General features: G+C 48.0%; 70 pseudogenes; all 70 read left to right on the forward strand.

Annotated features, from left to right (window-relative positions):
* The first annotated feature begins 106 nt into the window (after positions 1–106).
* LOC143792231 (U2 spliceosomal RNA) lies at positions 107–280 on the forward strand (annotated as a pseudogene).
* Positions 281–456: 176 nt separating this feature from the next.
* LOC143791404 (U2 spliceosomal RNA) lies at positions 457–630 on the forward strand (annotated as a pseudogene).
* Positions 631–806: 176 nt separating this feature from the next.
* Positions 807–980, forward strand: LOC143792352 (U2 spliceosomal RNA; annotated as a pseudogene).
* Positions 981–1,156: 176 nt separating this feature from the next.
* LOC143791766 (U2 spliceosomal RNA) lies at positions 1,157–1,330 on the forward strand (annotated as a pseudogene).
* A 176-nt stretch (positions 1,331–1,506) lies between these two features.
* On the forward strand, positions 1,507–1,680 carry LOC143791876 (U2 spliceosomal RNA; annotated as a pseudogene).
* A 176-nt stretch (positions 1,681–1,856) lies between these two features.
* On the forward strand, positions 1,857–2,030 carry LOC143791911 (U2 spliceosomal RNA; annotated as a pseudogene).
* Positions 2,031–2,206: 176 nt separating this feature from the next.
* Positions 2,207–2,380, forward strand: LOC143792353 (U2 spliceosomal RNA; annotated as a pseudogene).
* Positions 2,381–2,556: 176 nt separating this feature from the next.
* LOC143791454 (U2 spliceosomal RNA) lies at positions 2,557–2,730 on the forward strand (annotated as a pseudogene).
* Positions 2,731–2,906: 176 nt separating this feature from the next.
* On the forward strand, positions 2,907–3,058 carry LOC143791679 (U2 spliceosomal RNA; annotated as a pseudogene).
* Positions 3,059–3,256: 198 nt separating this feature from the next.
* On the forward strand, positions 3,257–3,430 carry LOC143791914 (U2 spliceosomal RNA; annotated as a pseudogene).
* A 176-nt stretch (positions 3,431–3,606) lies between these two features.
* On the forward strand, positions 3,607–3,780 carry LOC143791922 (U2 spliceosomal RNA; annotated as a pseudogene).
* Positions 3,781–3,956: 176 nt separating this feature from the next.
* On the forward strand, positions 3,957–4,130 carry LOC143792354 (U2 spliceosomal RNA; annotated as a pseudogene).
* Positions 4,131–4,306: 176 nt separating this feature from the next.
* On the forward strand, positions 4,307–4,480 carry LOC143791605 (U2 spliceosomal RNA; annotated as a pseudogene).
* Positions 4,481–4,656: 176 nt separating this feature from the next.
* Positions 4,657–4,830, forward strand: LOC143791588 (U2 spliceosomal RNA; annotated as a pseudogene).
* Positions 4,831–5,006: 176 nt separating this feature from the next.
* LOC143791680 (U2 spliceosomal RNA) lies at positions 5,007–5,158 on the forward strand (annotated as a pseudogene).
* Positions 5,159–5,356: 198 nt separating this feature from the next.
* LOC143791915 (U2 spliceosomal RNA) lies at positions 5,357–5,530 on the forward strand (annotated as a pseudogene).
* A 176-nt stretch (positions 5,531–5,706) lies between these two features.
* LOC143791821 (U2 spliceosomal RNA) lies at positions 5,707–5,880 on the forward strand (annotated as a pseudogene).
* Positions 5,881–6,056: 176 nt separating this feature from the next.
* LOC143791471 (U2 spliceosomal RNA) lies at positions 6,057–6,230 on the forward strand (annotated as a pseudogene).
* A 174-nt stretch (positions 6,231–6,404) lies between these two features.
* Positions 6,405–6,578, forward strand: LOC143791540 (U2 spliceosomal RNA; annotated as a pseudogene).
* A 176-nt stretch (positions 6,579–6,754) lies between these two features.
* LOC143791681 (U2 spliceosomal RNA) lies at positions 6,755–6,906 on the forward strand (annotated as a pseudogene).
* Positions 6,907–7,104: 198 nt separating this feature from the next.
* LOC143791955 (U2 spliceosomal RNA) lies at positions 7,105–7,278 on the forward strand (annotated as a pseudogene).
* Positions 7,279–7,454: 176 nt separating this feature from the next.
* LOC143792539 (U2 spliceosomal RNA) lies at positions 7,455–7,666 on the forward strand (annotated as a pseudogene).
* A 138-nt stretch (positions 7,667–7,804) lies between these two features.
* Positions 7,805–7,978, forward strand: LOC143792396 (U2 spliceosomal RNA; annotated as a pseudogene).
* Positions 7,979–8,153: 175 nt separating this feature from the next.
* Positions 8,154–8,327, forward strand: LOC143792355 (U2 spliceosomal RNA; annotated as a pseudogene).
* A 176-nt stretch (positions 8,328–8,503) lies between these two features.
* Positions 8,504–8,715, forward strand: LOC143792191 (U2 spliceosomal RNA; annotated as a pseudogene).
* A 138-nt stretch (positions 8,716–8,853) lies between these two features.
* LOC143791329 (U2 spliceosomal RNA) lies at positions 8,854–9,027 on the forward strand (annotated as a pseudogene).
* A 176-nt stretch (positions 9,028–9,203) lies between these two features.
* On the forward strand, positions 9,204–9,377 carry LOC143791405 (U2 spliceosomal RNA; annotated as a pseudogene).
* Positions 9,378–9,553: 176 nt separating this feature from the next.
* On the forward strand, positions 9,554–9,727 carry LOC143792356 (U2 spliceosomal RNA; annotated as a pseudogene).
* A 176-nt stretch (positions 9,728–9,903) lies between these two features.
* LOC143791767 (U2 spliceosomal RNA) lies at positions 9,904–10,077 on the forward strand (annotated as a pseudogene).
* Positions 10,078–10,253: 176 nt separating this feature from the next.
* LOC143791933 (U2 spliceosomal RNA) lies at positions 10,254–10,427 on the forward strand (annotated as a pseudogene).
* Positions 10,428–10,603: 176 nt separating this feature from the next.
* Positions 10,604–10,777, forward strand: LOC143792357 (U2 spliceosomal RNA; annotated as a pseudogene).
* A 176-nt stretch (positions 10,778–10,953) lies between these two features.
* LOC143791300 (U2 spliceosomal RNA) lies at positions 10,954–11,127 on the forward strand (annotated as a pseudogene).
* Positions 11,128–11,302: 175 nt separating this feature from the next.
* Positions 11,303–11,476, forward strand: LOC143792359 (U2 spliceosomal RNA; annotated as a pseudogene).
* Positions 11,477–11,652: 176 nt separating this feature from the next.
* Positions 11,653–11,826, forward strand: LOC143792360 (U2 spliceosomal RNA; annotated as a pseudogene).
* A 176-nt stretch (positions 11,827–12,002) lies between these two features.
* Positions 12,003–12,214, forward strand: LOC143792215 (U2 spliceosomal RNA; annotated as a pseudogene).
* Positions 12,215–12,352: 138 nt separating this feature from the next.
* LOC143791618 (U2 spliceosomal RNA) lies at positions 12,353–12,526 on the forward strand (annotated as a pseudogene).
* A 176-nt stretch (positions 12,527–12,702) lies between these two features.
* LOC143791406 (U2 spliceosomal RNA) lies at positions 12,703–12,876 on the forward strand (annotated as a pseudogene).
* Positions 12,877–13,052: 176 nt separating this feature from the next.
* Positions 13,053–13,226, forward strand: LOC143792362 (U2 spliceosomal RNA; annotated as a pseudogene).
* A 176-nt stretch (positions 13,227–13,402) lies between these two features.
* Positions 13,403–13,576, forward strand: LOC143792018 (U2 spliceosomal RNA; annotated as a pseudogene).
* A 176-nt stretch (positions 13,577–13,752) lies between these two features.
* LOC143791610 (U2 spliceosomal RNA) lies at positions 13,753–13,926 on the forward strand (annotated as a pseudogene).
* A 176-nt stretch (positions 13,927–14,102) lies between these two features.
* On the forward strand, positions 14,103–14,276 carry LOC143791945 (U2 spliceosomal RNA; annotated as a pseudogene).
* Positions 14,277–14,452: 176 nt separating this feature from the next.
* On the forward strand, positions 14,453–14,626 carry LOC143792363 (U2 spliceosomal RNA; annotated as a pseudogene).
* A 176-nt stretch (positions 14,627–14,802) lies between these two features.
* On the forward strand, positions 14,803–14,976 carry LOC143792138 (U2 spliceosomal RNA; annotated as a pseudogene).
* Positions 14,977–15,152: 176 nt separating this feature from the next.
* LOC143792364 (U2 spliceosomal RNA) lies at positions 15,153–15,326 on the forward strand (annotated as a pseudogene).
* A 176-nt stretch (positions 15,327–15,502) lies between these two features.
* Positions 15,503–15,676, forward strand: LOC143792365 (U2 spliceosomal RNA; annotated as a pseudogene).
* Positions 15,677–15,852: 176 nt separating this feature from the next.
* Positions 15,853–16,064, forward strand: LOC143792192 (U2 spliceosomal RNA; annotated as a pseudogene).
* Positions 16,065–16,202: 138 nt separating this feature from the next.
* LOC143791331 (U2 spliceosomal RNA) lies at positions 16,203–16,376 on the forward strand (annotated as a pseudogene).
* A 176-nt stretch (positions 16,377–16,552) lies between these two features.
* On the forward strand, positions 16,553–16,726 carry LOC143791407 (U2 spliceosomal RNA; annotated as a pseudogene).
* A 176-nt stretch (positions 16,727–16,902) lies between these two features.
* On the forward strand, positions 16,903–17,076 carry LOC143792366 (U2 spliceosomal RNA; annotated as a pseudogene).
* A 176-nt stretch (positions 17,077–17,252) lies between these two features.
* On the forward strand, positions 17,253–17,426 carry LOC143791769 (U2 spliceosomal RNA; annotated as a pseudogene).
* A 176-nt stretch (positions 17,427–17,602) lies between these two features.
* On the forward strand, positions 17,603–17,776 carry LOC143792029 (U2 spliceosomal RNA; annotated as a pseudogene).
* A 176-nt stretch (positions 17,777–17,952) lies between these two features.
* LOC143791697 (U2 spliceosomal RNA) lies at positions 17,953–18,126 on the forward strand (annotated as a pseudogene).
* Positions 18,127–18,302: 176 nt separating this feature from the next.
* LOC143791809 (U2 spliceosomal RNA) lies at positions 18,303–18,476 on the forward strand (annotated as a pseudogene).
* Positions 18,477–18,652: 176 nt separating this feature from the next.
* On the forward strand, positions 18,653–18,826 carry LOC143791956 (U2 spliceosomal RNA; annotated as a pseudogene).
* A 176-nt stretch (positions 18,827–19,002) lies between these two features.
* LOC143792368 (U2 spliceosomal RNA) lies at positions 19,003–19,176 on the forward strand (annotated as a pseudogene).
* A 176-nt stretch (positions 19,177–19,352) lies between these two features.
* On the forward strand, positions 19,353–19,526 carry LOC143791301 (U2 spliceosomal RNA; annotated as a pseudogene).
* A 175-nt stretch (positions 19,527–19,701) lies between these two features.
* LOC143792369 (U2 spliceosomal RNA) lies at positions 19,702–19,875 on the forward strand (annotated as a pseudogene).
* A 176-nt stretch (positions 19,876–20,051) lies between these two features.
* LOC143792370 (U2 spliceosomal RNA) lies at positions 20,052–20,225 on the forward strand (annotated as a pseudogene).
* A 176-nt stretch (positions 20,226–20,401) lies between these two features.
* LOC143792216 (U2 spliceosomal RNA) lies at positions 20,402–20,613 on the forward strand (annotated as a pseudogene).
* A 138-nt stretch (positions 20,614–20,751) lies between these two features.
* LOC143791619 (U2 spliceosomal RNA) lies at positions 20,752–20,925 on the forward strand (annotated as a pseudogene).
* A 176-nt stretch (positions 20,926–21,101) lies between these two features.
* On the forward strand, positions 21,102–21,275 carry LOC143791408 (U2 spliceosomal RNA; annotated as a pseudogene).
* A 176-nt stretch (positions 21,276–21,451) lies between these two features.
* Positions 21,452–21,625, forward strand: LOC143792371 (U2 spliceosomal RNA; annotated as a pseudogene).
* Positions 21,626–21,801: 176 nt separating this feature from the next.
* On the forward strand, positions 21,802–21,975 carry LOC143792019 (U2 spliceosomal RNA; annotated as a pseudogene).
* A 176-nt stretch (positions 21,976–22,151) lies between these two features.
* On the forward strand, positions 22,152–22,325 carry LOC143791611 (U2 spliceosomal RNA; annotated as a pseudogene).
* Positions 22,326–22,501: 176 nt separating this feature from the next.
* LOC143791967 (U2 spliceosomal RNA) lies at positions 22,502–22,675 on the forward strand (annotated as a pseudogene).
* A 176-nt stretch (positions 22,676–22,851) lies between these two features.
* LOC143792372 (U2 spliceosomal RNA) lies at positions 22,852–23,025 on the forward strand (annotated as a pseudogene).
* A 176-nt stretch (positions 23,026–23,201) lies between these two features.
* Positions 23,202–23,375, forward strand: LOC143792140 (U2 spliceosomal RNA; annotated as a pseudogene).
* A 176-nt stretch (positions 23,376–23,551) lies between these two features.
* On the forward strand, positions 23,552–23,725 carry LOC143792374 (U2 spliceosomal RNA; annotated as a pseudogene).
* A 176-nt stretch (positions 23,726–23,901) lies between these two features.
* LOC143792375 (U2 spliceosomal RNA) lies at positions 23,902–24,075 on the forward strand (annotated as a pseudogene).
* A 176-nt stretch (positions 24,076–24,251) lies between these two features.
* On the forward strand, positions 24,252–24,463 carry LOC143792193 (U2 spliceosomal RNA; annotated as a pseudogene).
* The last annotated feature ends 14 nt before the right edge of the window (positions 24,464–24,477 follow it).

Genomic DNA, 24,477 nt, shown 5'->3' on the forward strand with positions numbered 1-24,477 from the left:
CAGAGTTTCTGGAAATGTCTTCCCTGCGGCAATCTTTTGCTACGTCTCCACAGTGGGTGTCGGTTGTAGGCCTTGGTGCGGCCCAAGTGGCAAACCATTTCTGATCATCTCTTCTTGGCCAAATGGCTCAAGATCAAGCGTAGTGTCTGTTCTTATTAGTTTAATATCTGATACGTCCCCTATTTGGGGACCATATATTAAATGGATTTTTGGAACAGGGAGCTGGAAATGGAGCTTGCTTTGTCACACGGAACCTTCATGGGGATGGAGGGTGTGGTTATGCAGATTCAAAACGCGTTGCGCACAGCTTGAACACATGCACACCGCAGAACTGTCATCGACAGAGCATCCAGAGTTTCTGGAAATGTCTTCCCTGCGGCAATCTTTTGCTACGTCTCCACAGTGGGTGTCGGTTGTAGGCCTTGGTGCGGCCCAAGTGGCAAACCATTTCTGATCAACTCTTCTCGGCCAAATGGCTCAAGATCAAGTGTAGTGTCTGTCCTTATTAGTTTAATATCTGATACGTCCCCTATTTGGGGACCATATATTAAATGGATTTTTGGAACAGGGAGCTGGAAATGGAGCTTGCTTTGTCGCACGGAACCTTCACGGGGATGGAGGGTGTGGTTATGCAGATTCAAAACGCGTTGCGCAGAGCTTGAACACATGCACACCGCAGAACTGTCATCGACAGAGCATCCAGAGTTTCTGGAAATGTCTTCCCTGCGGCAATCTTTTGCTACGTCTCCACAGTGGGTGTCGGTTGTAGGCCTTGGTGCGGCCCAAGTGGCAAACCATTTCTGATCATCTCTTCTCGGCCAAATGGCTCAAGATCAAGCGTAGTGTCTGTTCTTATTAGTTTAATATCTGATACGTCCCCTATTTGGGGACCATATATTAAATGGATTTTTGGAACAGGGAGCTGGAAATGGAGCTTGCTTTGTCACACGGAACCTTCACGGGGATGGAGGGTGTGGTTATGCAGATTCAAAACGCGTTGCGCACAGCTTGAACACATGCACACCGCAGAACTGTCATCGACAGAGCATCCAGAGTTTCTGGAAATGTCTTCCCTGCGGCAATCTTTTGCTACGTCTCCACAGTGGGTGTCGGTTGTAGGCCTTGGTGCGGCCCAAGTGTCAAACCATTTCTGATCATCTCTTCTCGGCCAAATGGCTCAAGATCAAGCGTAGTGTCTGTTCTTATTAGTTTAATATCTGTTACGTCCCCTATTTGGGGACCATATATTAAATGGATTTTTGGAACAGGGAGCTGGAAATGGAGCTTGCTTTGTCACACGGAACCTTCACGGGGATGGAGGGTGTGGTTATGCAGATTCAAAACGCGTTGCGCACAGCTTGAACACATGCACACCGCAGAACTGTCATCAACAGAGCATCCAGAGTTTCTGGAAATGTCTTCCCTGCGGCAATCTTTTGCTACGTCTTAACAGTGGGTGTCGGTTGTAGGCCTTGGTGCGGCCCAAGTGGCAAACCATTTCTGATCATCTCTTCTCGGCCAAATGGATCAAGATCAAGCGTAGTGTCTGTTCTTATTAGTTTAATATCTGATACGTCCCCTATTTGGGGACCATATATTAAATGGATTTTTGGAACAGGGAGCTGGAAATGGAGCTTGCTTTGTCACACGGAACCTTCACGGGGATGGAGGGTGTGGTTATGCAGATTCAAAACGCGTTGCGCACAGCTTGAACACATGCACACCGCAGAACTGTCATCGACAGAGCATCCAGAGTTTCTGGAAATGTCTTCCCTGCGGCAATCTTTTGCTACGTCTCCACAGTGGGTGTCGGTTGTAGGCCTTGGTGCGGCCCAAGTGGCAAACCATTTCTGATCATCTCTTCTCGGCCAAATGGCTCAAGATCAAGCGTAGTGTCTGTTCTTATTAGTTTAATATCTGATACGTCCCCTATTTGGGGACCATATATTAAATGGATTTTTGGAACAGGGAGCTGGAAATGGAGCTTGCTTTGTCGCACGGAACCTTCACGGGGGTGGAGGGTGTGGTTATGCAGATTCAAAATGCGTTTCGCACAGCTTGAACACATGCACACCGCAGAACTGTCATCGACAGATCATCCAGAGTTTCTGGAAATGTCTTCCCTGCGGCAATCTTTTGCTACGTCTCCACAGTGGGTGTCGGTTGTAGGCCTTGGTGCGGCCCAAGTGGCAAACCATTTCTGATCATCTCTTCTCGGCCAAATGGCTCAAGATCAAGCGTAGTGTCTGTTCTTATTAGTTTAATATCTGATACGTCCCCTATTTGGGGACCATATATTAAATGGATTTTTGGAACAGGGAGCTGGAAATGGAGCTTGCTTTGTCACACGGAACCTTCACGGGGATGGAGGGTGTGGTTATGCAGATTCAAAACGCGTTGCGCACAGCTTGAACACATGCACACCGCAGAACTGTCATCAACAGAGCATCCAGAGTTTCTGGAAATGTCTTCCCTGCGGCAATCTTTTGCTACGTCTCCACAGTGGGTGTCGGTTGTAGGCCTTGGTGCGGCCCAAGTGGCAAACCATTTCTGATCAACTCTTCTCGGCCAAATGGCTCAAGATCAAGTGTAGTGTCTGTTCTTATTAGTTTAATATCTGATGCGTCCCCTATTTGGGGACCATATATTAAATGGATTTTTGGAACAGGGAGCTGGAAATGGAGCTTGCTTTGTCACACGGAACCTTCACGGGGATGGAGGGTGTGGTTAGGCAGATTCAAAATGCGTTGCGCACAGCTTGAACACATGCACACCGCAGAACTGTCGTCGACAGAGCATCCAGAGTTTCTGGAAATGTCTTCCCTGCGGCGATCTTTTGCTACATCTCCACAGTGGATGTCGGTTGTAGGCCTTGGTGCGGCCCAAGTGGCAAACCATTTCTGATCATCTCTTCTCGGCCAAATGGCTCAAGATCAAGCGTAGTGTCTGTTCTTATTAGTTTAATATCTGATACGTCCCCTATTTGGGGACCATATATTAAATGGATTTTTGGAACAGGGAGCTGGAAATGGAGCTTGATCTGTCACACGGAACCTTCACGGGGATGGAGGGTGTGGTTATGCAGATTCAAAACGCGTTGCGCACAGCTTGAACACATGCACACCGCAGAACTGTCGTCGACAGAGCATCCAGAGTTTCTGGAAATGTATTCCCTGCGGCAATCTTTTGCTACGTCTCCACAGTGGGTGTCGGTTGTAGGCCTTGGTGCGGCCCAAGTGGCAAACCATTTCTGATCATCTCTTCTCGGCCAAATGGCTCAAGATCAAGCGTAGTGCCTGTTCTTATTAATTTAATATCTGATACGTCCCCTATTTGGGGACCATATATTAAATGGATTTTTGGAACAGGGAGCTGGAAATGGAGCTTGCTTTGTCACACGGAACCTTCATGGGGATGGAGGGTGTGGTTATGCAGATTCAAAACGCGTTGCGCACAGCTTGAACACATGCACACCGCAGAACTGTCATCGATAGAGCATCCAGAGTTTCTGGAAATGTCTTCCCTGCGGCAATCTTTTGCTACATCTCCACAGTGGGTGTCGGTTGTAGGTCTTGGTGCGGCCCAAGTGGCAAACCATTTCTGATCATCTCTTCTCGGCCAAATGGCTCAAGATCAAGCGTAGTGTCTGTTCTTATTAGTTTAATATCTGATACGTCCCCTATTTGGGGACCATATATTAAATGGATTTTTGGAACAGGGAGCTGGAAATGGAGCTTGCTTTGTCGCACGGAACCTTCACGGGGGTGGAGGGTGTGGTTATGCAGATTCAAAATGCGTTTCGCACAGCTTGAACACATGCACACCGCAGAACTGTCATCGACAGATCATCCAGAGTTTCTGGAAATGTCTTCCCTGCGGCAATCTTTTGCTACGTCTCCACAGTGGGTGTCGGTTGTAGGCCTTGGTGCGGCCCAAGTGGCAAACCATTTCTGATCATCTCTTCTCGGCCAAATGGCTCAAGATCAAGCGTAGTGTCTGTTCTTATTAGTTTAATATCTGATACGTCCCCTATTTGGGGACCATATATTAAATGGATTTTTGGAACAGGGAGCTGGAAATGGAGCTTGCTTTGTCACACGGAACCTTCACGGGGATGGAGGGTGTGGTTATGCAGATTCAAAACGCGTTGCGCACAGCTTGAACACATGCACACCGCAGAACTGTCATCAACAGAGCATCCAGAGTTTCTGGAAATGTCTTCCCTGCGGCAATCTTTTGCTACGTCTCCACAGTGGGTGTCGGTTGTAGGCCTTGGTGCGGCCCAAGTGGCAAACCATTTCTGATCAACTCTTCTCGGCCAAATGGCTCAAGATCAAGTGTAGTGTCTGTTCTTATTAGTTTAATATCTGATACGTCCCCTATTTGGGGACCATATATTAAATGGATTTTTGGAACAGGGAGCTGGAAATGGAGCTTGCTTTGTCGCACGGAACCTTCACGGGGATGGAGGGTGTGGTTATGCAGATTCAAAACGCGTTGCGCACAGCTTGAACACATGCACACCGCAGAACTGTCATCGATAGAGCATCCAGAGTTTCTGGAAATGTCTTCCCTGCGGCGATCTTTTGCTACGTCTCCACAGTGGATGTCGGTTGTAGGCCTTGGTGCGGCCCAAGTGGCAAACCATTTCTGATCATCTCTTCTCGGCCAAATGGCTCAAGATCAAGCGTAGTGTCTGTTCTTATTAGTTTAATATCTGATGCGTCCCCTATTTGGGGACCATATATTAAATGGATTTTTGGAACAGGGAGCTGGAAATGGAGCTTGCTTTGTCACACGGAACCTTCACGGGGATGGAGGGTGTGGTTAGGCAGATTCAAAATGCGTTGCGCACAGCTTGAACACATGCACACCGCAGAACTGTCGTCGACAGAGCATCCAGAGTTTCTGGAAATGTCTTCCCTGCGGCGATCTTTTGCTACATCTCCACAGTGGATGTCGGTTGTAGGCCTTGGTGCGGCCCAAGTGGCAAACCATTTCTGATCATCTCTTCTCGGCCAAATGGCTCAAGATCAAGCGTAGTGTCTGTTCTTATTAGTTTAATATCTGATACGTCCCCTATTTGGGGACCATATATTAAATGGATTTTTGGAACAGGGAGCTGGAAATGGAGCTTGATCTGTCACACGGAACCTTCACGGGGATGGAGGGTGTGGTTATGCAGATTCAAAACGCGTTGCGCACAGCTTGAACACATGCACACCGCAGAACTGTCGTCGACAGAGCATCCAGAGTTTCTGGAAATGTATTCCCTGCGGCAATCTTTTGCTACGTCTCCACAGTGGGTGTCGGTTGTAGGCCTTGGTGCGGCCCAAGTGGCAAACCATTTCTGATCATCTCTTCTCGGCCAAATGGCTCAAGATCAAGCGTAGTGCCTGTTCTTATTAATTTAATATCTGATACGTCCCCTATTTGGGGACCATATATTAAATGGATTTTTGGAACAGGGAGCTGGAAATGGAGCTTGCTTTGTCACACGGAACCTTCATGGGGATGGAGGGTGTGGTTATGCAGATTCAAAACGCGTTGCGCACAGCTTGAACACATGCACACCGCAGAACTGTCATCGATAGAGCATCCAGAGTTTCTGGAAATGTCTTCCCTGCGGCAATCTTTTGCTACATCTCCACAGTGGGTGTCGGTTGTAGGTCTTGGTGCGGCCCAAGTGGCAAACCATTTCTGATCATCTCTTCTCGGCCAAATGGCTCAAGATCAAGCGTAGTGCCTGTTCTTATTAGTTTAATATCTGATACATCCCCTATTTGGGGACCATATATTAAATGGATTTTTGGAACAGGGAGCTGGAAATGGAGCTTGCTTTGTCACACGGAACCTTCATGGGGATGGAGGGTGTGGTTATGCAGATTCAAAACGCGTTGCGCACAGCTTGAACACATGCACACCGCAGAACTGTCATCGATAGAGCATCCAGAGTTTCTGGAAATGTCTTCCCTGCGGCAATCTTTTGCTACATCTCCACAGTGGGTGTCGGTTGTAGGTCTTGGTGCGGCCCAAGTGGCAAACCATTTCTGATCATCTCTTCTCGGCCAAATGGCTCAAGATCAAGCGTAGTGCCTGTTCTTATTAGTTTAATATCTGATACGTCCCCTATTTGGGGACCATATATTAAATGGATTTTTGGAACAGGGAGCTGGAAATGGAGCTTGCTTTGTCACACGGAACCTTCATGGGGATGGAGGGTGTGGTTATGCAGATTCAAAACGCGTTGCGCACAGCTTGAACACATGCACACCGCAGAACTGTCATCGACAGAGCATCCAGAGTTTCTGGAAATGTCTTCCCTGCGGCAATCTTTTGCTACGTCTCCACAGTGGGTGTCGGTTGTAGGCCTTGGTGCGGCCCGTGGCAAACCATTTCTGATCATCTCTTCTCGGCCAAATGGCTCAAGATCAAGCGTAGTGTCTGTTCTTATTAGTTTAATATCTGATTGGTCCCCTATTTGGGGACCATATATTAAATGGATTTTTGGAACAGGGAGCTGGAAATGGAGCTTGCTTTGTCACACTTAACCTTCACAGGGATGGAGGGTGTGGTTATGCAGATTCAAAACGCGTTGCGCACAGCTTGAACACATGCACACCGCAGAACTGTCATCGATAGAGCATCCAGAGTTTCTGGAAATGTCTTCCCTGCGGCGATCTTTTGCTACATCTCCACAGTGGATGTCGGTTGTAGGCCTTGGTGCGGCCCAAGTGGCAAACCATTTCTGATCATCTCTTCTCGGCCAAATGGCTCAAGATCAAGCGTAGTGTCTGTTCTTATTAGTTTAATATCTGATACGTCCCCTATTTGGGGACCATATATTAAATGGATTTTTGGAACAGGGAGCTGGAAATGGAGCTTGATCTGTCACACGGAACCTTCACGGGGATGGAGGGTGTGGTTATGCAGATTCAAAACGCGTTGCGCACAGCTTGAACACATGCACACCGCAGAACTGTCGTCGACAGAGCATCCAGAGTTTCTGGAAATGTCTTCCCTGCGGCAATCTTTTGCTACGTCTCCACAGTGGGTGTCGGTTGTAGGCCTTGGTGCGGCCCAAGTGGCAAACCATTTCTGATCATCTCTTCTCGGCCAAATGGCTCAAGATCAAGCGTAGTGCCTGTTCTTATTAATTTAATATCTGATACGTCCCCTATTTGGGGACCATATATTAAATGGATTTTTGGAACAGGGAGCTGGAAATGGAGCTTGCTTTGTCACACGGAACCTTCACGGGGATGGAGGGTGTGGTTATGCAGATTCAAAACGCGTTGCGCACAGCTTGAACACATGCACACCGCAGAACTGTCATCGACAGAGCATCCAGAGTTTCTGGAAATGTCTTCCCTGCGGCAATCTTTTGCTACGTCTCCACAGTGGGTGTCGGTTGTAGGCCTTGGTGCGGCCCAAGTGGCAAATCATTTCTGATCATCTCTTCTCGGCCAAATGGCTCAAGATCAAGCGTAGTGTCTGTTCTTATTAGTTTAATATCTGATACGTCCCCTATTTGGGGACCATATATTAAATGGATTTTTGGAACAGGGAGCTGGAAATGGAGCTTGCTTTGTCGCACGGAACCATCACGGGGGTGGAGGGTGTGGTTATGCAGATTCAAAACGCGTTTCGCACAGCTTGAACACATGCACACCGCAGAACTGTCATCGACAGATCATCCAGAGTTTCTGGAAATGTCTTCCCTGCGGCAATCTTTTGCTACGTCTCCACAGTGGGTGTCGGTTGTAGGCCTTGGTGCGGCCCAAGTGGCAAACCATTTCTGATCATCTCTTCTCGGCCAAATGGCTCAAGATCAAGTGTAGTGTCTGTTCTTATTAGTTTAATATCTGATACGTCCCCTATTTGGGGACCATATATTAAATGGATTTTTGGAACAGGGAGCTGGAAATGGAGCTTGCTTTGTCGCACGGAACCTTCACGGGGATGGAGGGTGTGGTTATGCAGATTCAAAACGCGTTGCGCACAGCTTGAACACATGCACACCGCAGAACTGTCATCGATAGAGCATCCAGAGTTTCTGGAAATGTCTTCCCTGCGGCAATCTTTTGCTACGTCTCACAGTGGATGTCGGTTGTAGGCCTTGGTGCGGCCCAAGTGGCAAACCATTTCTGATCATCTCTTCTCGGCCAAATGGCTCAAGATCAAGCGTAGTGTCTGTTCTTATTAGTTTAATATCTGATACGTCCCCTATTTGGGGACCATATATTAAATGGATTTTTGGAACAGGGAGCTGGAAATGGAGCTTGCTTTGTCACACGGAACCTTCACGGGGATGGAGGGTGTGGTTATGCAGATTCAAAACGCGTTGCGCACAGCTTGAACACATGCACACCGCAGAACTGTCATCGACAGAGCATCCAGAGTTTCTGGAAATGTCTTCCCTGCGGCAATCTTTTGCTACGTCTCCACAGTGGGTGTCGGTTGTAGGCCTTGGTGCGGCCCAAGTGGCAAATCATTTCTGATCATCTCTTCTCGGCCAAATGGCTCAAGATCAAGCGTAGTGTCTGTTCTTATTAGTTTAATATCTGATACGTCCCCTATTTGGGGACCATATATTAAATGGATTTTTGGAACAGGGAGCTGGAAATGGAGCTTGCTTTGTCGCACGGAACCATCACGGGGGTGGAGGGTGTGGTTATGCAGATTCAAAACGCGTTTCACACAGCTTGAACACATGCACACCGCAGAACTGTCATCGACAGATCATCCAGAGTTTCTGGAAATGTCTTCCCTGCGGCAATCTTTTGCTACGTCTCCACAGTGGGTGTCGGTTGTAGGCCTTGGTGCGGCCCAAGTGGCAAACCATTTCTGATCATCTCTTCTTGGCCAAATGGCTCAAGATCAAGCGTAGTGTCTGTTCTTATTAGTTTAATATCTGATACGTCCCCTATTTGGGGACCATATATTAAATGGATTTTTGGAACAGGGAGCTGGAAATGGAGCTTGCTTTGTCACACGGAACCTTCACGGGGATGGAGGGTGTGGTTATGCAGATTCAAAACGCGTTGCGCACAGCTTGAACACATGCACACCGCAGAACTGTCATCGACAGAGCATCCAGAGTTTCTGGAAATGTCTTCCCTGCGGCAATCTTTTGCTACGTCTCCACAGTGGGTGTCGGTTGTAGGCCTTGGTGCGGCCCAAGTGGCAAACCATTTCTGATCAACTCTTCTCGGCCAAATGGCTCAAGATCAAGTGTAGTGTCTGTCCTTATTAGTTTAATATCTGATACGTCCCCTATTTGGGGACCATATATTAAATGGATTTTTGGAACAGGGAGCTGGAAATGGAGCTTGCTTTGTCGCACGGAACCTTCACGGGGATGGAGGGTGTGGTTATGCAGATTCAAAACGCGTTGCGCAGAGCTTGAACACATGCACACCGCAGAACTGTCATCGACAGAGCATCCAGAGTTTCTGGAAATGTCTTCCCTGCGGCAATCTTTTGCTACGTCTCCACAGTGGGTGTCGGTTGTAGGCCTTGGTGCGGCCCAAGTGGCAAACCATTTCTGATCATCTCTTCTCGGCCAAATGGCTCAAGATCAAGCGTAGTGTCTGTTCTTATTAGTTTAATATCTGATACGTCCCCTATTTGGGGACCATATATTAAATGGATTTTTGGAACAGGGAGCTGGAAATGGAGCTTGCTTTGTCACACGGAACCTTCACGGGGATGGAGGGTGTGGTTATGCAGATTCAAAACGCGTTGCGCACAGCTTGAACACATGCACACCGCAGAACTGTCATCGACAGAGCATCCAGAGTTTCTGGAAATGTCTTCCCTGCGGCAATCTTTTGCTACGTCTCCACAGTGGGTGTCGGTTGTAGGCCTTGGTGCGGCCCAAGTGGCAAACCATTTCTGATCATCTCTTCTCGGCCAAATGGCTCAAGATCAAGCGTAGTGTCTGTTCTTATTAGTTTAATATCTGTTACGTCCCCTATTTGGGGACCATATATTAAATGGATTTTTGGAACAGGGAGCTGGAAATGGAGCTTGCTTTGTCACACGGAACCTTCACGGGGATGGAGGGTGTGGTTATGCAGATTCAAAACGCGTTGCGCACAGCTTGAACACATGCACACCGCAGAACTGTCATCGACAGAGCATCCAGAGTTTCTGGAAATGTCTTCCCTGCGGCAATCTTTTGCTACGTCTCCACAGTGGGTGTCGGTTGTAGGCCTTGGTGCGGCCCAAGTGGCAAACCATTTCTGATCATCTCTTCTCGGCCAAATGGCTCAAGATCAAGCGTAGTGTCTGTTCTTATTAGTTTAATATCTGATACGTCCCCTATTTGGGGACCATATATTAAATGGATTTTTGGAACAGGGAGCTGGAAATGGAGCTTGCTTTGTCGCACGGAACCTTCACGGGGGTGGAGGGTGTGGTTATGCAGATTCAAAATGCGTTTCGCACAGCTTGAACACATGCACACCGCAGAACTGTCATCGACAGATCATCCAGAGTTTCTGGAAATGTCTTCCCTGCGGCAATCTTTTGCTACGTCTCCACAGTGGGTGTCGGTTGTAGGCCTTGGTGCGGCCCAAGTGGCAAACCATTTCTGATCATCTCTTCTCGGCCAAATGGCTCAAGATCAAGCGTAGTGTCTGTTCTTATTAGTTTAATATCTGATACGTCCCCTATTTGGGGACCATATATTAAATGGATTTTTGGAACAGGGAGCTGGAAATGGAGCTTGCTTTGTCACACGGAACCTTCACGGGGATGGAGGGTGTGGTTATGCAGATTCAAAACGCGTTGCGCACAGCTTGAACACATGCACACCGCAGAACTGTCATCAACAGAGCATCCAGAGTTTCTGGAAATGTCTTCCCTGCGGCAATCTTTTGCTACGTCTCCACAGTGGGTGTCGGTTGTAGGCCTTGGTGCGGCCCAAGTGGCAAACCATTTCTGATCAACTCTTCTCGGCCAAATGGCTCAAGATCAAGTGTAGTGCCTGTTCTTATTAGTTTAATATCTGATACGTCCCCTATTTGGGGACCATATATTAAATGGATTTTTGGAACAGGGAGCTGGAAATGGAGCTTGCTTTGTCGCACGGAACCTTCACGGGGATGGAGGGTGTGGTTATGCAGATTCAAAATGCGTTGCGCACAGCTTGAACACATGCACACCGCAGAACTGTCATCGATAGAGCATCCAGAGTTTCTGGAAATGTCTTCCCTGCGGCAATCTTTTGCTACGTCTCACAGTGGATGTCGGTTGTAGGCCTTGGTGCGGCCCAAGTGGCAAACCATTTCTGATCATCTCTTCTCGGCCAAATGGCTCAAGATCAAGCGTAGTGTCTGTTCTTATTAGTTTAATATCTGATACGTCCCCTATTTGGGGACCATATATTAAATGGATTTTTGGAACAGGGAGCTGGAAATGGAGCTTGCTTTGTCACACGGAACCTTCACGGGGATGGAGGGTGTGGTTATGCAGATTCAAAACGCGTTGCGCACAGCTTGAACACATGCACACCGCAGAACTGTCATCGACAGAGCATCCAGAGTTTCTGGAAATGTCTTCCCTGCGGCAATCTTTTGCTACGTCTCCACAGTGGGTGTCGGTTGTAGGCCTTGGTGCGGCCCAAGTGGCAAACCATTTCTGATCATCTCTTCTCGGCCAAATGGCTCAAGATCAAGCGTAGTGTCTGTTCTTATTAGTTTAATATCTGATACGTCCCCTATTTGGGGACCATATATTAAATGGATTTTTGGAACAGGGAGCTGGAAATGGAGCTTGCTTTGTCACACGGAACCTTCACGGGGATGGAGGGTGTGGTTATGCAGATTCAAAACGCGTTGCGCACAGCTTGAACACATGCACACCGCAGAACTGTCATCGACAGAGCATCCAGAGTTTCTGGAAATGTCTTCCCTGCGGCAATCTTTTGCTACGTCTCCACAGTGGGTGTCGGTTGTAGGCCTTGGTGCGGCCCAAGTGGCAAATCATTTCTGATCATCTCTTCTCGGCCAAATGGCTCAAGATCAAGCGTAGTGTCTGTTCTTATTAGTTTAATATCTGATACGTCCCCTATTTGGGGACCATATATTAAATGGATTTTTGGAACAGGGAGCTGGAAATGGAGCTTGCTTTGTCGCACGGAACCATCACGGGGGTGGAGGGTGTGGTTATGGAGATTCAAAACGCGTTTCACACAGCTTGAACACATGCACACCGCAGAACTGTCATCGACAGATCATCCAGAGTTTCTGGAAATGTCTTCCCTGCGGCAATCTTTTGCTACGTCTCCACAGTGGGTGTCGGTTGTAGGCCTTGGTGCGGCCCAAGTGGCAAACCATTTCTGATCATCTCTTCTTGGCCAAATGGCTCAAGACCAAGCGTAGTGTCTGTTCTTATTAGTTTAATATCTGATACGTCCCCTATTTGGGGACCATATATTAAATGGATTTTTGGAACAGGGAGCTGGAAATGGAGCTTGCTTTGTCACACGGAACCTTCACGGGGATGGAGGGTGTGGTTATGCAGATTCAAAACGCGTTGCGCACAGCTTGAACACATGCACACCGCAGAACTGTCATCGACAGAGCATCCAGAGTTTCTGGAAATGTCTTCCCTGCGGCAATCTTTTGCTACGTCTCCACAGTGGGTGTCGGTTGTAGGCCTTGGTGCGGCCCAAGTGGCAAACCATTTCTGATCAACTCTTCTCGGCCAAATGGCTCAAGATCAAGTGTAGTGTCTGTCCTTATTAGTTTAATATCTGATACGTCCCCTATTTGGGGACCATATATTAAATGGATTTTTGGAACAGGGAGCTGGAAATGGAGCTTGCTTTGTCGCACGGAACCTTCACGGGGATGGAGGGTGTGGTTATGCAGATTCAAAACGCGTTGCGCAGAGCTTGAACACATGCACACCGCAGAACTGTCATCGACAGAGCATCCAGAGTTTCTGGAAATGTCTTCCCTGTGGCAATCTTTTGCTACGTCTCCACAGTGGGTGTCGGTTGTAGGCCTTGGTGCGGCCCAAGTGGCAAACCATTTCTGATCATCTCTTCTCGGCCAAATGGCTCAAGATCAAGCGTAGTGTCTGTTCTTATTAGTTTAATATCTGATACGTCCCCTATTTGGGGACCATATATTAAATGGATTTTTGGAACAGGGAGCTGGAAATGGAGCTTGCTTTGTCACACGGAACCTTCACGGGGATGGAGGGTGTGGTTATGCAGATTCAAAACGCGTTGCGCACAGCTTGAACACATGCACACCGCAGAACTGTCATCGACAGAGCATCCAGAGTTTCTGGAAATGTCTTCCCTGCGGCAATCTTTTGCTACGTCTCCACAGTGGGTGTCGGTTGTAGGCCTTGGTGCGGCCCAAGTGGCAAACCATTTCTGATCATCTCTTCTCGGCCAAATGGCTCAAGATCAAGCGTAGTGTCTGTTCATATTAGTTTAATATCTGTTACGTCCCCTATTTGGGGACCATATATTAAATGGATTTTTGGAACAGGGAGCTGGAAATGGAGCTTGCTTTGTCACACGGAACCTTCACGGGGATGGAGGGTGTGGTTATGCAGATTCAAAACGCGTTGCGCACAGCTTGAACACATGCACACCGCAGAACTGTCATCAACAGAGCATCCAGAGTTTCTGGAAATGTCTTCCCTGCGGCAATCTTTTGCTACGTCTTAACAGTGGGTGTCGGTTGTAGGCCTTGGTGCGGCCCAAGTGGCAAACCATTTCTGATCATCTCTTCTCGGCCAAATGGATCAAGATCAAGCGTAGTGTCTGTTCTTATTAGTTTAATATCTGATACGTCCCCTATTTGGGGACCATATATTAAATGGATTTTTGGAACAGGGAGCTGGAAATGGAGCTTGCTTTGTCACACTGAACCTTCACGGGGATGGAGGGTGTGGTTATGCAGATTCAAAACGCGTTGCGCACAGCTTGAACACATGCACACCGCAGAACTGTCATCAACAGAGCATCCAGAGTTTCTGGAAATGTCTTCCCTGCGGCAATCTTTTGCTACGTCTCCACAGTGGGTGTCGGTTGTAGGCCTTGGTGCGGCCCAAGTGGCAAACCATTTCTGATCATCTCTTCTCGGCCAAATGGCTCAAGATCAAGCGTAGTGTCTGTTCTTATTAGTTTAATATCTGATACGTCCCCTATTTGGGGACCATATATTAAATGGATTTTTGGAACAGGGAGCTGGAAATGGAGCTTGCTTTGTCGCACGGAACCTTCACGGGGGTGGAGGGTGTGGTTATGCAGATTCAAAATGCGTTTCGCACAGCTTGAACACATGCACACCGCAGAACTGTCATCGACAGATCATCCAGAGTTTCTGGAAATGTCTTCCCTGCGGCAATCTTTTGCTACGTCTCCACAGTGGGTGTCGGTTGTAGGCCTTGGTGCGGCCCAAGTGGCAAACCATTTCTGATCATCTCTTCTCGGCCAAATGGCTCAAGATCAAGCGTAGTGTCTGTTCTTATTAGTTTAATATCTGATACGTCCCCTATTTGGGGACCATATATTAAATGGATTTTTGGAACAGGGAGCTGGAAATGGAGCTTGCTTTGTCACACGGAACCTTCACGGGGATGGAGGGTGTGGTTATGCAGATTCAAAACGCGTTGCGCACAGCTTGAACACATGCACACCGCAGAACTGTCATCAACAGAGCATCCAGAGTTTCTGGAAATGTCTTCCCTGCGGCAATCTTTTGCTACGTCTCCACAGTGGGTGTCGGTTGTAGGCCTTGGTGCGGCCCAAGTGGCAAACCATTTCTGATCAACTCTTCTCGGCCAAATGGCTCAAGATCAAGTGTAGTGTCTGTTCTTATTAGTTTAATATCTGATACGTCCCCTATTTGGGGACCATATATTAAATGGATTTTTGGAACAGGGAGCTGGAAATGGAGCTTGCTTTGTCACACGGAACCTTCACGGGGATGGAGGGTGTGGTTATGCAGATTCAAAACGCGTTGCGCACAGCTTGAACACATGCACACCGCAGAACTGTCATCGACAGATCATCCAGAGTTTCTGGAAATGTCTTCCCTGCGGCAATCTTTTGCTACGTCTCCACAGTGGGTGTCGGTTGTAGGCCTTGGTGCGGCCCAAGTGGCAAACCATTTCTGATCATCTCTTCTCGGCCAAATGGCTCAAGATCAAGCGTAGTGTCTGTTCTTATTAGTTTAATATCTGATACGTCCCCTATTTGGGGACCATATATTAAATGGATTTTTGGAACAGGGAGCTGGAAATGGAGCTTGCTTTGTCACACGGAACCTTCACGGGGATGGAGGGTGTGGTTATGCAGATTCAAAACGCGTTGCGCACAGCTTGAACACATGCACACCGCAGAACTGTCATCGACAGAGCATCCAGAGTTTCTGGAAATGTCTTCCCTGCGGCAATCTTTTGCTACGTCTCCACAGTGGGTGTCGGTTGTAGGCCTTGGTGCGGCCCAAGTGGCAAACCATTTCTGATCATCTCTTCTCGGCCAAATGGCTCAAGATCAAGCGTAGTGTCTGTTCTTATTAGTTTAATATCTGATACGTCCCCTATTTGGGGACCATATATTAAATGGATTTTTGGAACAGGGAGCTGGAAATGGAGCTTGCTTTGTCACACGGAACCTTCACGGGGATGGAGGGTGTGGTTATGCAGATTCAAAACGCGTTGCGCACAGCTTGAACACATGCACACCGCAGAACTGTCATCGACAGAGCATCCAGAGTTTCTGGAAATGTCTTCCCTGCGGCAATCTTTTGCTACGTCTCCACAGTGGGTGTCGGTTGTAGGCCTTGGTGCGGCCCAAGTGGCAAATCATTTCTGATCATCTCTTCTCGGCCAAATGGCTCAAGATCAAGCGTAGTGTCTGTTCTTATTAGTTTAATATCTGATACGTCCCCTATTTGGGGACCATATATTAAATGGATTTTTGGAACAGGGAGCTGGAAATGGAGCTTGCTTTGTCGCACGGAACCATCACGGGGGTGGAGGGTGTGGTTATGCAGATTCAAAACGCGTTTCACACAGCTTGAACACATGCACACCGCAGAACTGTCATCGACAGATCATCCAGAGTTTCTGGAAATGTCTTCCCTGCGGCAATCTTTTGCTACGTCTCCACAGTGGGTGTCGGTTGTAGGCCTTGGTGCGGCCCAAGTGGCAAACCATTTCTGATCATCTCTTCTTGGCCAAATGGCTCAAGATCAAGCGTAGTGTCTGTTCTTATTAGTTTAATATCTGATACGTCCCCTATTTGGGGACCATATATTAAATGGATTTTTGGAACAGGGAGCTGGAAATGGAGCTTGCTTTGTCACACGGAACCTTCACGGGGATGGAGGGTGTGGTTATGCAGATTCAAAACGCGTTGCGCACAGCTTGAACACATGCACACCGCAGAACTGTCATCGACAGAGCATCCAGAGTTTCTGGAAATGTCTTCCCTGCGGCAATCTTTTGCTACGTCTCCACAGTGGGTGTCGGTTGTAGGCCTTGGTGCGGCCCAAGTGGCAAACCATTTCTGATCAACTCTTCTCGGCCAAATGGCTCAAGATCAAGTGTAGTGTCTGTCCTTATTAGTTTAATATCTGATACGTCCCCTATTTGGGGACCATATATTAAATGGATTTTTGGAACAGGGAGCTGGAAATGGAGCTTGCTTTGTCGCACGGAACCTTCACGGGGATGGAGGGTGTGGTTATGCAGATTCAAAACGCGTTGCGCAGAGCTTGAACACATGCACACCGCAGAACTGTCATCGACAGAGCATCCAGAGTTTCTGGAAATGTCTTCCCTGCGGCAATCTTTTGCTATGTCTCCACAGTGGGTGTCGGTTGTAGGCCTTGGTGCGGCCCAAGTGGCAAACCATTTCTGATCATCTCTTCTCGGCCAAATGGCTCAAGATCAAGCGTAGTGTCTGTTCTTATTAGTTTAATATCTGATACGTCCCCTATTTGGGGACCATATATTAAATGGATTTTTGGAACAGGGAGCTGGAAATGGAGCTTGCTTTGTCACACGGAACCTTCACGGGGATGGAGGGTGTGGTTATGCAGATTCAAAACGCGTTGCGCACAGCTTGAACACATGCACACCGCAGAACTGTCATCGACAGAGCATCCAGAGTTTCTGGAAATGTCTTCCCTGCGGCAATCTTTTGCTACGTCTCCACAGTGGGTGTCGGTTGTAGGCCTTGGTGCGGCCCAAGTGGCAAACCATTTCTGATCATCTCTTCTCGGCCAAATGGCTCAAGATCAAGCGTAGTGTCTGTTCTTATTAGTTTAATATCTGTTACGTCCCCTATTTGGGGACCATATATTAAATGGATTTTTGGAACAGGGAGCTGGAAATGGAGCTTGCTTTGTCACACGGAACCTTCACGGGGATGGAGGGTGTGGTTATGCAGATTCAAAATGCGTTGCGCACAGCTTGAACACATGCACACCGCAGAACTGTCATCAACAGAGCATCCAGAGTTTCTGGAAATGTCTTCCCTGCGGCAATCTTTTGCTACGTCTTAACAGTGGGTGTCGGTTGTAGGCCTTGGTGCGGCCCAAGTGGCAAACCATTTCTGATCATCTCTTCTCGGCCAAATGGATCAATATCAAGCGTAGTGTCTGTTCTTATTAGTTTAATATCTGATACGTCCCCTATTTGGGGACCATATATTAAATGGATTTTTGGAACAGGGAGCTGGAAATGGAGCTTGCTTTGTCACACTGAACCTTCACGGGGATGGAGGGTGTGGTTATGCAGATTCAAAACGCGTTGCGCACAGCTTGAACACATGCACACCGCAGAACTGTCATCAACAGAGCATCCAGAGTTTCTGGAAATGTCTTCCCTGCGGCAATCTTTTGCTACGTCTCCACAGTGGGTGTCGGTTGTAGGCCTTGGTGCGGCCCAAGTGGCAAACCATTTCTGATCATCTCTTCTCGGCCAAATGGCTCAAGATCAAGCGTAGTGTCTGTTCTTATTAGTTTAATATCTGATACGTCCCCTATTTGGGGACCATATATTAAATGGATTTTTGGAACAGGGAGCTGGAAATGGAGCTTGCTTTGTCGCACGGAACCTTCACGGGGGTGGAGGGTGTGGTTATGCAGATTCAAAATGCGTTGCGCACAGCTTGAACACATGCACACCGCAGAACTGTCATCGACAGAGCATCCAGAGTTTCTGGAAATGTCTTCCCTGCGGCAATCTTTTGCTACGTCTCCACAGTGGGTGTCGGTTGTAGGCCTTGGTGCGGCCCAAGTGGCAAACCATTTCTGATCATCTCTTCTCGGCCAAATGGCTCAAGATCAAGCGTAGTGTCTGTTCTTATTAGTTTAATATCTGTTACGTCCCCTATTTGGGGACCATATATTAAATGGATTTTTGGAACAGGGAGCTGGAAATGGAGCTTGCTTTGTCACACGGAACCTTCACGGGGATGGAGGGTGTGGTTATGCAGATTCAAAACGCGTTGCGCTCAGCTTGAACACATGCAAACCGCAGAACTGTCATCGACAGAGCATCCAGAGTTTCTGGAAATGTCTTCCCTGCGGCAATCTTTTGCTACGTCTCCACAGTGGGTGTCGGTTGTAGGCCTTGGTGCGGCCCAAGTGGCAAACCATTTCTGATCATCTCTTCTCGGCCAAATGGCTCAAGATCAAGCGTAGTGTCTGTTCTTATTAGTTTAATATCTGATACGTCCCCTATTTGGGGACCATATATTAAATGGATTTTTGGAACAGGGAGCTGGAAATGGAGCTTGCTTTGTCGCACGGAACCTTCACGGGGGTGGAGGGTGTGGTTATGCAGATTCAAAATGCGTTTCGCACAGCTTGAACACATGCACACCGCAGAACTGTCATCGACAGATCATCCAGAGTTTCTGGAAATGTCTTCCCTGCGGCAATCTTTTGCTACGTCTCCACAGTGGGTGTCGGTTGTAGGCCTTGGTGCGGCCCAAGTGGCAAACCATTTCTGATCATCTCTTCTCGGCCAAATGGCTCAAGATCAAGCGTAGTGTCTGTTCTTATTAGTTTAATATCTGATACGTCCCCTATTTGGGGACCATATATTAAATGGATTTTTGGAACAGGGAGCTGGAAATGGAGCTTGCTTTGTCACACGGAACCTTCACGGGGATGGAGGGTGTGGTTATGCAGATTCAAAACGCGTTGCGCACAGCTTGAACACATGCACACCGCAGAACTGTCATCAACAGAGCATCCAGAGTTTCTGGAAATGTCTTCCCTGCGGCAATCTTTTGCTACGTCTCCACAGTGGGTGTCGGTTGTAGGCCTTGGTGCGGCCCAAGTGGCAAACCATTTCTGATCAACTCTTCTCGGCCAAATGGCTCAAGATCAAGTGTAGTGCCTGTTCTTATTAGTTTAATATCTGATACGTCCCCTATTTGGGGACCATATATTAAATGGATTTTTGGAACAGGGAGCTGGAAATGGAGCTTGCTTTGTCGCACGGAACCTTCACGGGGATGGAGGGTGTGGTTATGCAGATTCAAAATGCGTTGCGCACAGCTTGAACACATGCACACCGCAGAACTGTCATCGATAGAGCATCCAGAGTTTCTGGAAATGTCTTCCCTGCGGCAATCTTTTGCTACGTCTCACAGTGGATGTCGGTTGTAGGCCTTGGTGCGGCCCAAGTGGCAAACCATTTCTGATCATCTCTTCTCGGCCAAATGGCTCAAGATCAAGCGTAGTGTCTGTTCTTATTAGTTTAATATCTGATACGTCCCCTATTTGGGGACCATATATTAAATGGATTTTTGGAACAGGGAGCTGGAAATGGAGCTTGCTTTGTCACACGGAACCTTCACGGGGATGGAGGGTGTGGTTATGCAGATTCAAAACGCGTTGCGCACAGCTTGAACACATGCACACCGCAGAACTGTCATCGACAGAGCATCCAGAGTTTCTGGAAATGTCTTCCCTGCGGCAATCTTTTGCTACGTCTCCACAGTGGGTGTCGGTTGTAGGCCTTGGTGCGGCCCAAGTGGCAAACCATTTCTGATCATCTCTTCTCGGCCAAATGGCTCAAGATCAAGCGTAGTGTCTGTTCTTATTAGTTTAATATCTGATACGTCCCCTATTTGGGGACCATATATTAAATGGATTTTTGGAACAGGGAGCTGGAAATGGAGCTTGCTTTGTCACACGGAACCTTCACGGGGATGGAGGGTGTGGTTATGCAGATTCAAAACGCGTTGCGCACAGCTTGAACACATGCACACCGCAGAACTGTCATCGACAGAGCATCCAGAGTTTCTGGAAATGTCTTCCCTGCGGCAATCTTTTGCTACGTCTCCACAGTGGGTGTCGGTTGTAGGCCTTGGTGCGGCCCAAGTGGCAAATCATTTCTGATCATCTCTTCTCGGCCAAATGGCTCAAGATCAAGCGTAGTGTCTGTTCTTATTAGTTTAATATCTGATACGTCCCCTATTTGGGGACCATATATTAAATGGATTTTTGGAACAGGGAGCTGGAAATGGAGCTTGCTTTGTCGCACGGAACCATCACGGGGGTGGAGGGTGTGGTTATGGAGATTCAAAACGCGTTTCACACAGCTTGAACACATGCACACCGCAGAACTGTCATCGACAGATCATCCAGAGTTTCTGGAAATGTCTTCCCTGCGGCAATCTTTTGCTACGTCTCCACAGTGGGTGTCGGTTGTAGGCCTTGGTGCGGCCCAAGTGGCAAACCATTTCTGATCATCTCTTCTTGGCCAAATGGCTCAAGACCAAGCGTAGTGTCTGTTCTTATTAGTTTAATATCTGATACGTCCCCTATTTGGGGACCATATATTAAATGGATTTTTGGAACAGGGAGCTGGAAATGGAGCTTGCTTTGTCACACGGAACCTTCACGGGGATGGAGGGTGTGGTTATGCAGATTCAAAACGCGTTGCGCACAGCTTGAACACATGCACACCGCAGAACTGTCATCGACAGAGCATCCAGAGTTTCTGGAAATGTCTTCCCTGCGGCAATCTTTTGCTACGTCTCCACAGTGGGTGTCGGTTGTAGGCCTTGGTGCGGCCCAAGTGGCAAACCATTTCTGATCAACTCTTCTCGGCCAAATGGCTCAAGATCAAGTGTAGTGTCTGTCCTTATTAGTTTAATATCTGATACGTCCCCTATTTGGGGACCATATATTAAATGGATTTTTGGAACAGGGAGCTGGAAATGGAGCTTGCTTTGTCGCACGGAACCTTCACGGGGATGGAGGGTGTGGTTATGCAGATTCAAAACGCGTTGCGCAGAGCTTGAACACATGCACACCGCAGAACTGTCATCGACAGAGCATCCAGAGTTTCTGGAAATGTCTTCCCTGTGGCAATCTTTTGCTACGTCTCCACAGTGGGTGTCGGTTGTAGGCCTTGGTGCGGCCCAAGTGGCAAACCATTTCTGATCATCTCTTCTCGGCCAAATGGCTCAAGATCAAGCGTAGTGTCTGTTCTTATTAGTTTAATATCTGATACGTCCCCTATTTGGGGACCATATATTAAATGGATTTTTGGAACAGGGAGCTGGAAATGGAGCTTGCTTTGTCACACGGAACCTTCACGGGGATGGAGGGTGTGGTTATGCAGATTCAAAACGCGTTGCGCACAGCTTGAACACATGCACACCGCAGAACTGTCATCGACAGAGCATCCAGAGTTTCTGGAAATGTCTTCCCTGCGGCAATCTTTTGCTACGTCTCCACAGTGGGTGTCGGTTGTAGGCCTTGGTGCGGCCCAAGTGGCAAACCATTTCTGATCATCTCTTCTCGGCCAAATGGCTCAAGATCAAGCGTAGTGTCTGTTCATATTAGTTTAATATCTGTTACGTCCCCTATTTGGGGACCATATATTAAATGGATTTTTGGAACAGGGAGCTGGAAATGGAGCTTGCTTTGTCACACGGAACCTTCACGGGGATGGAGGGTGTGGTTATGCAGATTCAAAACGCGTTGCGCACAGCTTGAACACATGCACACCGCAGAACTGTCATCAACAGAGCATCCAGAGTTTCTGGAAATGTCTTCCCTGCGGCAATCTTTTGCTACGTCTTAACAGTGGGTGTCGGTTGTAGGCCTTGGTGCGGCCCAAGTGGCAAACCATTTCTGATCATCTCTTCTCGGCCAAATGGATCAAGATCAAGCGTAGTGTCTGTTCTTATTAGTTTAATATCTGATACGTCCCCTATTTGGGGACCATATATTAAATGGATTTTTGGAACAGGGAGCTGGAAATGGAGCTTGCTTTGTCACACTGAACCTTCACGGGGATGGAGGGTGTGGTTATGCAGATTCAAAACGCGTTGCGCACAGCTTGAACACATGCACACCGCAGAACTGTCATCAACAGAGCATCCAGAGTTTCTGGAAATGTCTTCCCTGCGGCAATCTTTTGCTACGTCTCCACAGTGGGTGTCGGTTGTAGGCCTTGGTGCGGCCCAAGTGGCAAACCATTTCTGATCATCTCTTCTCGGCCAAATGGCTCAAGATCAAGCGTAGTGTCTGTTCTTATTAGTTTAATATCTGATACGTCCCCTATTTGGGGACCATATATTAAATGGATTTTTGGAACAGGGAGCTGGAAATGGAGCTTGCTTTGTCGCACGGAACCTTCACGGGGGTGGAGGGTGTGGTTATGCAGATTCAAAATGCGTTTCGCACAGCTTGAACACATGCACACCGCAGAACTGTCATCGACAGATCATCCAGAGTTTCTGGAAATGTCTTCCCTGCGGCAATCTTTTGCTACGTCTCCACAGTGGGTGTCGGTTGTAGGCCTTGGTGCGGCCCAAGTGGCAAACCATTTCTGATCATCTCTTCTCGGCCAAATGGCTCAAGATCAAGCGTAGTGTCTGTTCTTATTAGTTTAATATCTGATACGTCCCCTATTTGGGGACCATATATTAAATGGATTTTTGGAACAGGGAGCTGGAAATGGAGCTTGCTTTGTCACACGGAACCTTCACGGGGATGGAGGGTGTGGTTATGCAGATTCAAAACGCGTTGCGCACAGCTTGAACACATGCACACCGCAGAACTGTCATCAACAGAGCATCCAGAGTTTCTGGAAATGTCTTCCCTGCGGCAATCTTTTGCTACGTCTCCACAGTGGGTGTCGGTTGTAGGCCTTGGTGCGGCCCAAGTGGCAAACCATTTCTGATCAACTCTTCTCGGCCAAATGGCTCAAGATCAAGTGTAGTGTCTGTTCTTATTAGTTTAATATCTGATACGTCCCCTATTTGGGGACCATATATTAAATGGATTTTTGGAACAGGGAGCTGGAAATGGAGCTTGCTTTGTCACACGGAACCTTCACGGGGATGGAGGGTGTGGTTATGCAGATTCAAAACGCGTTGCGCACAGCTTGAACACATGCACACCGCAGAACTGTCATCGACAGATCATCCAGAGTTTCTGGAAATGTCTTCCCTGCGGCAATCTTTTGCTACGTCTCCACAGTGGGTGTCGGTTGTAGGCCTTGGTGCGGCCCAAGTGGCAAACCATTTCTGATCATCTCTTCTCGGCCAAATGGCTCAAGATCAAGCGTAGTGTCTGTTCTTATTAGTTTAATATCTGATACGTCCCCTATTTGGGGACCATATATTAAATGGATTTTTGGAACAGGGAGCTGGAAATGGAGCTTGCTTTGTCACACGGAACCTTCACGGGGATGGAGGGTGTGGTTATGCAGATTCAAAACGCGTTGCGCACAGCTTGAACACATGCACACCGCAGAACTGTCATCGACAGAGCATCCAGAGTTTCTGGAAATGTCTTCCCTGCGGCAATCTTTTGCTACGTCTCCACAGTGGGTGTCGGTTGTAGGCCTTGGTGCGGCCCAAGTGGCAAACCATTTCTGATCATCTCTTCTCGGCCAAATGGCTCAAGATCAAGCGTAGTGTCTGTTCTTATTAGTTTAATATCTGATACGTCCCCTATTTGGGGACCATATATTAAATGGATTTTTGGAACAGGGAGCTGGAAATGGAGCTTGCTTTGTCACACGGAACCTTCACGGGGATGGAGGGTGTGGTTATGCAGATTCAAAACGCGTTGCGCACAGCTTGAACACATGCACACCGCAGAACTGTCATCGACAGAGCATCCAGAGTTTCTGGAAATGTCTTCCCTGCGGCAATCTTTTGCTACGTCTCCACAGTGGGTGTCGGTTGTAGGCCTTGGTGCGGCCCAAGTGGCAAATCATTTCTGATCATCTCTTCTCGGCCAAATGGCTCAAGATCAAGCGTAGTGTCTGTTCTTATTAGTTTAATATCTGATACGTCCCCTATTTGGGGACCATATATTAAATGGATTTTTGGAACAGGGAGCTGGAAATGGAGCTTGCTTTGTCGCACGGAACCATCACGGGGGTGGAGGGTGTGGTTATGCAGATTCAAAACGCGTTTCACACAGCTTGAACACATGCACACCGCAGAAC

Source organism: Ranitomeya variabilis, unplaced genomic scaffold, assembly GCF_051348905.1.
Source record: "Ranitomeya variabilis isolate aRanVar5 unplaced genomic scaffold, aRanVar5.hap1 Scaffold_69, whole genome shotgun sequence".
Taxonomy (NCBI): Eukaryota; Metazoa; Chordata; class Amphibia; order Anura; family Dendrobatidae; genus Ranitomeya; species Ranitomeya variabilis.